This window comes from Diaphorina citri, unplaced genomic scaffold, assembly GCF_000475195.1.
Source record: "Diaphorina citri unplaced genomic scaffold, Diaci psyllid genome assembly version 1.1 scaffold811, whole genome shotgun sequence".
In the NCBI taxonomy this organism is placed as follows: Eukaryota; Metazoa; Arthropoda; class Insecta; order Hemiptera; family Psyllidae; genus Diaphorina; species Diaphorina citri.
This window is the reverse complement of record NW_007378243.1, coordinates 50,654-58,098: the sequence shown is the minus strand read 5'-3', so window position 1 is coordinate 58,098 and position 7,445 is coordinate 50,654. Positions and strand designations below refer to the sequence as shown.

General features: G+C 38.4%; 2 long non-coding RNA genes across 2 annotated transcripts; both read left to right on the top strand.

Moving 5' to 3' along the window:
* The first annotated feature begins 1,915 nt into the window (after nucleotides 1–1,915).
* Nucleotides 1,916–2,628, top strand: LOC113468672. Its single transcript, XR_003392337.1, has 2 exons — nucleotides 1,916–2,029; nucleotides 2,508–2,628. It is a non-coding gene; the product is annotated as an uncharacterized LOC113468672 (long non-coding RNA).
* A 1,206-nt stretch (nucleotides 2,629–3,834) lies between these two features.
* LOC103512219 lies at nucleotides 3,835–5,045 on the top strand. The gene is made up of 3 exons (XR_541521.3): nucleotides 3,835–3,930; nucleotides 4,497–4,542; nucleotides 5,017–5,045. It is a non-coding gene; the product is annotated as an uncharacterized LOC103512219 (long non-coding RNA).
* The last annotated feature ends 2,400 nt before the right edge of the window (nucleotides 5,046–7,445 follow it).

Below are 7,445 nucleotides of genomic sequence, written 5' to 3'. Positions count from 1 at the left end.
AGTCAGTGGCTGGCTTTAGGTATGATAAAGGGAACTGTTACTGCTAAGGTCTTATCGTCCCGAAAGCGAAGAGTGAAGGAAGACAGGTAGGAGAATGCCAGCCGTTCTGAGAGTGACCCTATCCGTTTGGAATAAAGTTCGGCCCGGGTGGGAATCAAACCTGCAATCTAACGCATAAAAGGCGGGCGCGCTGCCCTCCAATCAATCTAGGCTGACTGTTCTAGGAATAAATGAGGTAAATGTGGGTAGGCTCACTCATCACTTATGCTGTCTTCGTGCACACTGCCGTCCCGATGTCATCATCGCTACAAGGAATAGGGCTCACTCATCACTTATGCTGTCTTCGTGCACACTGCCGTCCCGATGTCATCATCGCTACAAGGAATAGGGAATGTTGTTGTTGTTGTAGCGGCTTTAGCTTTCGCAGAATGGCGATAGCAGAATAAAGAAAAGATGTCTTTTTGTATCTGCTATACACCGGGGTGATGGTCTCTAGCTCAGCGAGGAATATTGTTAATAGTAATCAAAATACTGGTAAGTTTAGTAAGTTACCGTGAACAACGACAGGATGCGCTGGCCAGAGAGAATGCTTTGCTTCAGAAACAGCTTGATATAGCGAGGAATATTGTTAATAGTAATCAAAATACTGGTAAGTTTAGTAAGTTACCGTGAACAACGACAGGATGCGCTGGCCAGAGAGAATGCTTTGCTTCAGAAACAGCTTGATATAGCGAGGAATATTGTTAATAGTAATCAAAATACTGGTAAGTTTAGTAAGTTACCGTGAACAACGACAGGATGCGCTGGCCAGAGAGAATGCTTTGCTTCAGAAACAGCTTGATATAGCGAGGAATATTGTTAATAGTAATCAAAATACTGGTAAGTTTAGTAAGTTACCGTGAACAACGACAGGATGCGCTGGCCAGAGAGAATGCTTTGCTTCAGAAACAGCTTGATATAGCGAGGAATATTGTTAATAGTAATCAAAATACTGGTAAGTTTAGTAAGTTACCGTGAACAACGACAGGATGCGCTGGCCAGAGAGAATGCTTTGCTTCAGAAACAGCTTGATATAGCCAGGAATATTGTTAATAGTAATCAAAATACTGGTAAGTTTAGTAAGTTACCGTGAACAACGACAGGATGCTCTGGCCAGAGAGAATGCTTTGCTTCAGAAACAGCTTGATATAGCGAGGAATATTGTTAATAGTAATCAAAATACTGGTAAGTTTAGTAAGTTACCGTGAACAACGACAGGATGCTCTGGCCAGAGAGAATGCTTTGCTTCAGAAACAGCTTGATATAGCGAGGAATATTGTTAATAGTAATCAAAATACTGGTAAGTTTAGTAAGTTACCGTGAACAACGACAGGACGCGCTGGCCAGAGAGAATGCTTTGCTTCAGAAACAGCTTGATGTAGCCAGGAATATTGTTAATAGTAATCAAAATACTGGTAAGTTTAGTAAGTTACCGTGAATAACGACAGGATGCGCTGGCCAGAGAGAATGCTTTGCTTCAGAAACAGCTTGATGTAGCCAGGAATATTGTTAATAGTAATCAAAATACTGGTAAGTTTAGTAAGTTACCGTGAATAACGACAGGATGCGCTGGCCAGAGAGAATGCTTTGCTTCAGAAACAGCTTGATGTAGCCAGGAATATTGTTAATAGTAATCAAAATACTGGTAAGTTTAGTAAGTTACCGTGAATAACGACAGGATGCGCTGGCCAGAGAGAATGCTTTGCTTCAGAAACAGCTTGATGTAGCCAGGAATATTGTTAATAGTAATCAAAATACTGGTAAGTTTAGTAAGTTACCGTGAACAACGACAGGATGCGCTGGCCAGAGAGAATGCTTTGCTTCAGAAACAGCTTGATGTAGCCAGGAATATTGTTAATAGTAATCAAAATACTGGTAAGTTTAGTAAGTTACCGTGAATAACGACAGGATGCGCTGGCCAGAGAGAATGCTTTGCTTCAGAAACAGCTTGATGTAGCCAGGAATATTGTTAATAGTAATCAAAATACTGGTAAGTTTAGTAAGTTACCGTGAACAACGACAGGATGCGCTGGCCAGAGACAGGATGCGCTTCAGAAACAGCTTGATATAGGGAGGAATATTGTTAATAATCAGCAAAACACTGGTAAGTTTAGTAAGTTACGCGAATAGAATGCTTTGCTTCAGAAACAGCTTGATATAGCGAGGAATATTGTTAATAGTCAACAGAACAATGGTGAGTTTTAGGTTTCTTTGTGGAAAATTAGAACCAAGAGCGCTAGGTCGTGAGTTCGATTCCCGTCCGGGATGGATTTTATCCTGAACAGATGAGGTTCGTTCTCGGAACGGCTGGGTTCAATCTCTTTACTGAGGCTAGTAGGGAACCACGCTCACGCTTTTTCTTCGTTGAAAGGATTGCTGATAATTTGTAAGAAGATGACGATGACTCTTGTAGAAAAAAAAACGAAATATTTTTAAAACCCGATTTTCTTTTTCTTCTCCATCTCTAGAACCAGTGGTGCCATCTGCAGACCTCCCCCAAGAGTCAAGCACACCCGTGATCTCCAGTAGTACCACCACACCCAACAATAACAACAACAATGAAACACCCATCAACAACAACATTGAGACATCCAGCATCCTACCCAACAACAACAATACCAACGTGTTATCCAACAACACGATTAGCAACAACGCCACAACTGTGACACCCAACAAAAGCCTATCCAGCATCAACAAACCTACCAATGAAAACGTAAGCAAAACCCCCAACAGCTCTCTGAATAAAGATAAAGTCAATGAAAATAAAGATAAAGGCAATGACAAAGATAAAGGCAATGACAAAGATAAAGTCAAATGAAAACGTAAGCAAAACCCCCAACAGCTCTCTGAATAAAGATAAAGTCAATGAAAATAAAGATAAAGGCAATGACAAAGATAAAGTCGATGCCGATGCCAATAAAGACAAAGAAAATGAAGACAAACTCAACAACTCTCTGAATAAAAATAAAGCCAATGAAAACAAAGATAAATTCAATGAAAATAAAGCCAAAGAGTGTCTCGTTAAAGACACTGAAGAAGAAGAAGAGGAGGAGGAGGAAGATGATGATGGTAGTGCTGTAAGTGTGGTACTGAAGAGTGTGGACAACATAAAGCCAATGAAAACAAAGATAAATTCAATGAAAATAAAGCCAAAGAGTGTCTCGTTAAAGACACTGAAGAAGAAGAGGAGGAGGAAGATGATAAGATCAATTTGGAGCGAAAACGACAGACCGACATTACAGAGAAAATGGAAAGCGCTTCCAAGTAAGTTATTACAGTTAATAACCAAACCGAGTAGACCTTTTTTTCAAGGGGTTACTTAACGTAACTAGCAGTCTCGTAGGGATTGAAAGGATATGAGGACCCCTTTTCAAATCTCTTTACGAAGCTCAAATTTCTTGCCAGACTATTTTAGCTTCGTAGATAAGCATCACGCCTGTCTTATAAGCGCCAGATTCGTAGAAGCTTAACCCATGCTTTAAGGGCTTTTCGCTCCTACACCATAGCCTCTGGGTGGGCCTTTTGTGTATGGAGTTAAGCTGAGGAATTATAAGCACTAGATCGTGGGTTCGATTCCCGCCCGGGGCGAATTTTATCCCGAACTGTTAAGGTTCTTACTCGGAACGACCTCCCCCTTCCCACAACAGCTCCTCATTTACTCCCTCATCGTAATTTTGCACTCCGCGACTGTCCGCACTGCACTCCACACATCTGCATCATTCACAGACTCTGACGAGTTTGTCGAAATTCAGAGTTTTCAAATTTCTCTTTCTCTCGATGTGAAGTTCAGTGAAATTAGAGAACCATAATTTGTGAAGAATTTACCAAAAGCTCTTTTTTCGGGACCAATCTTCATTTTAATCTTCCATCTTCAGTGAACTTATAAGAAAGGTAATAAATATTTGTAAAAAGAAGGCCATCTAAGAATTTTTAGCTCCATATTTCGTCTATTCAAGATTTTAAACGTAATATTTGCTTTGATTTGTATGTGTTCAATTGAGCATCGATTGCCCACCCGTGCAATGTAGGTGGCCTTACATGATTAGTGCGTAGAAAATTAGAGGAATAAATAAATAAATAAATAAATACATCGAATAAATTGAATTAATTTGAACTTTTTAACATTTTCAAGGCTATAGTGAGGTTGTAATGTATTAAGGTATTTTTTAATCTCTCGAATTAAGGTATTTTTTAATTTACGGCCTTTTGGCTAAGATCAAAGTCTAGTATCTGTTCTTAATTATCTACACGTTTAACATCAAGGCCATGTGTGGAATTAAGGTATAAAAATATATATTTTTATTGTACCCATCCAGCGAATGAGACTGTTAAAATTGCTGGCAAAAAGGAACTTTTCAGTATTAGCTGGCAGTACTTTTTCAGACTCTGCGATAATGTTTCACTTTTTTCTATCCTATTGATTAAGGTACTTAACGAAAATGTCATTTTGATTTCAGAGCGATGGGAAATAGACTTGGCGTTGGCTACGGTCAGCCAGATAATGTAAGTACACATTCTACATGCCTTTAATCTTTCTTGTGATTTCTTTGACGTGGCAAGTTTTTTCCCCGCTGAGGTTTTTTTCGGGGTATTTCATTACTTTTTGTCTTTTTCTGGAGTGCTGTCACTAATAATTACTTATTAAATTTAGGTTCATTATCTTTTTCCACTGATGTAATCCCATTATCTTGAATTTTCTGAGAAATCATTATTTACGGAGATATTAACGATACAAAGGGAAAATCCGTCAATTTCCTACGTTATTATGAATCCCTGTCCATCTGTTTCTTGCTATCGCCGCACCGAATTTTCCTCCAAAAACAACACGAACAACAAAACAAGTAACAACAACAACAACCACATCAACAACATTATAATTATACATACTGAGGGAGTAAATGAACTTTTCAGTCTCATTGTGGCAGTATAAACGTACTATATTTTATTCTATTCTTGTTATGGTTTTATTGTTTTCAGAGTGGTGATGGGAACAGTGGGGATACAGTAGTAGTTGAAGATGGAGCTTCCCCTCTCATAGAAGATATACCAGGTAAGTGGGAATAAATATTATAATAGAGAATACACTCTCGAATTTCAGCTTTTTAAGTTTAGTATATGACCTCAGATTTGGATTTTTCCCAACTTTTTACATAGGAATCGACCATTTATTCATAATTTTTACCCATTTGCAACTCCTCCATTAATGAGGTAAATGTGGGTAGGCTCACTCATCATTTATGCTGTCTTCGTGCACACTGCCGTCCCGATGTCATCATCGCTACAAGGAATAGGGAATAAGGATACTCGGTTTTTATTTCAGGTTGACTCGTTGAAGGATGTGAGGCTCGTCCTGAACCGCAGTCAACCATCGTGAGGACTTGTGCTTGGTCTTTAAAAGCAGAGAGAACCCTTTGAGGAACTGCCAGGGAATAAGGATACTCGGTTTTTATTTCAGGTTGACTCGTTGAAGGACGTGATCGCCATCACTCGGGATCTACTCAACATCCGTAACACAGAGGTGGATCATTTACATGAAGATCTGCAGACATTACAGGACAAGATCAATTTGGAGCGAAAACGACAGACCGACATTACAGAGAAAATGGAAAGCGCTTCCAAGTAAGTTATTACAGTTTACAGTTAATAACCAAATCGAGTAGGCCTTTTTTTCAAGGGGTTTTTTTAATAATAATACTTTTCATTTATTTACATAAGTAAATCATACATTCCAAAACGTCAATAAAGTCAATGAAAACGTCAATAGTCAATGAAAATGTCAATGTCAATAAAGTCAATGAAAATGTCAACAAAAACAAAGAAAATGGGTTTCTCAATAAAGATAATGTAAATGGTCTCTCTCAGTGAAGCTTAAGTGGGTTCGATTTCCGTCTGGGGCGGATTTTATCCTAAACAGATTAGGTTTGTTCTCGGAACGGTTGACTTTCTCCTGTCCTGTCTTCCTTCTCAAGATCAATTTGGAGCGAAAACGACAGACCGACATTACAGAGAAAATGGAAAGCGCTTCCAAGTAAGTTATTACAGTTAATAACCAAATCGAGTAGACCTTTTTTTTCAAGGGGTTTCTTAACGTAACTATCTAATATATAACAAGCTGGGTCCGTCCCTCCGGGAATTTTTTAGCCCGTAGTTTATTCGATCGTGGTTAAAGAAAATCAGTACCTATGTACCTAAATAATTTGTTTAATATTCAGTTTATTATTATTATTGATTTGACTTTTGATTTTTTTCTCGGAACGGCGGGTTTTCTCCTATCCTATCCTCTCTTCGATTTCGGGATGATAAGACCTTACAAGTTACAGTTCCATCTTGCATGATAATAAAGTCAATGAAAACGTCAATAGTCAATGAAAATGTCAATGTCAATAAAGTCAATGAAAATGTCAACAAAAACAAAGAAGATGGGTCTCTCAATAAAGATAATGTAAAAAATGGTCTCTCTCAATGAAGCTTGTGGGTTCGATTTCCGTCTGGGGCGGATTTTATCCTAAAGAGATAAGGTTCGTTCTCGGAACGGCTGGCTTTCTCCTAGCCTGTCTTCCTTCTCTCTTCGCTTTCGGGATGATGAGACCTTCGTTGTTACAGTTCCCTCTCTCCCTCTCTATCTCTCTCTCTCTCTCTCTCTGAAGCGTCTATTGTGGATTTGGATTGGGGTTCGCGGGCTTTCCAGGTTACCTGCAGAAGGTCTCGGGTTCAAATCCCAGAGTCCATTGGGGCTGTCTCTAATTCTTACCGAAATGGACATGCTATGATACAGACCCGCAAAGTCTGACTAGTTCACAAGGAGTGAAAATAACTACAATGCCAGCCTTGCCAAAAATGATTTTATATGTTTTAAAATAATACAGTAACTAATAATAATATGACTTCACGTAATCTCAACCCAATTGTTTTTTTTTTCTTCTTCTTCTTTTTCTTCTTCTTCTTTCTTAGATTGGCATCATAAATAGCTTTGACTAAAATGTCCTCAAAAGGATTTGAATTTGAACTAAACTAGAGTTTACTGAACCACTTTGTTATGGAATAATACCCAGATAAAGAATTACTCGTGATTAATGGTGATAGAATAGAATTTGATTTTCAGTGAATCTATTTTATTAGTCATATATTTATCAATCTCTATAAATCTTCACCGCATTCGTGACCTCACAATCCTGGCAATATTTCGAGTAAATCTCGATGAAATTTTAAGCATTTCTATTGAAATCAGCGTGTTTCGAACTTCCTTTATCAGCGAAGAAAAAAAAAAGTGGTTGAGCCCCATTACTCGTGATTAATGGTGATGGAATAGAATTTTATTTTCAGTGAATCTATTTTATTAGCCATATATTTATCAATCTCTATAAATCTTCACCGCATTCGTGACCTCACAATCCTGGCAATATTTC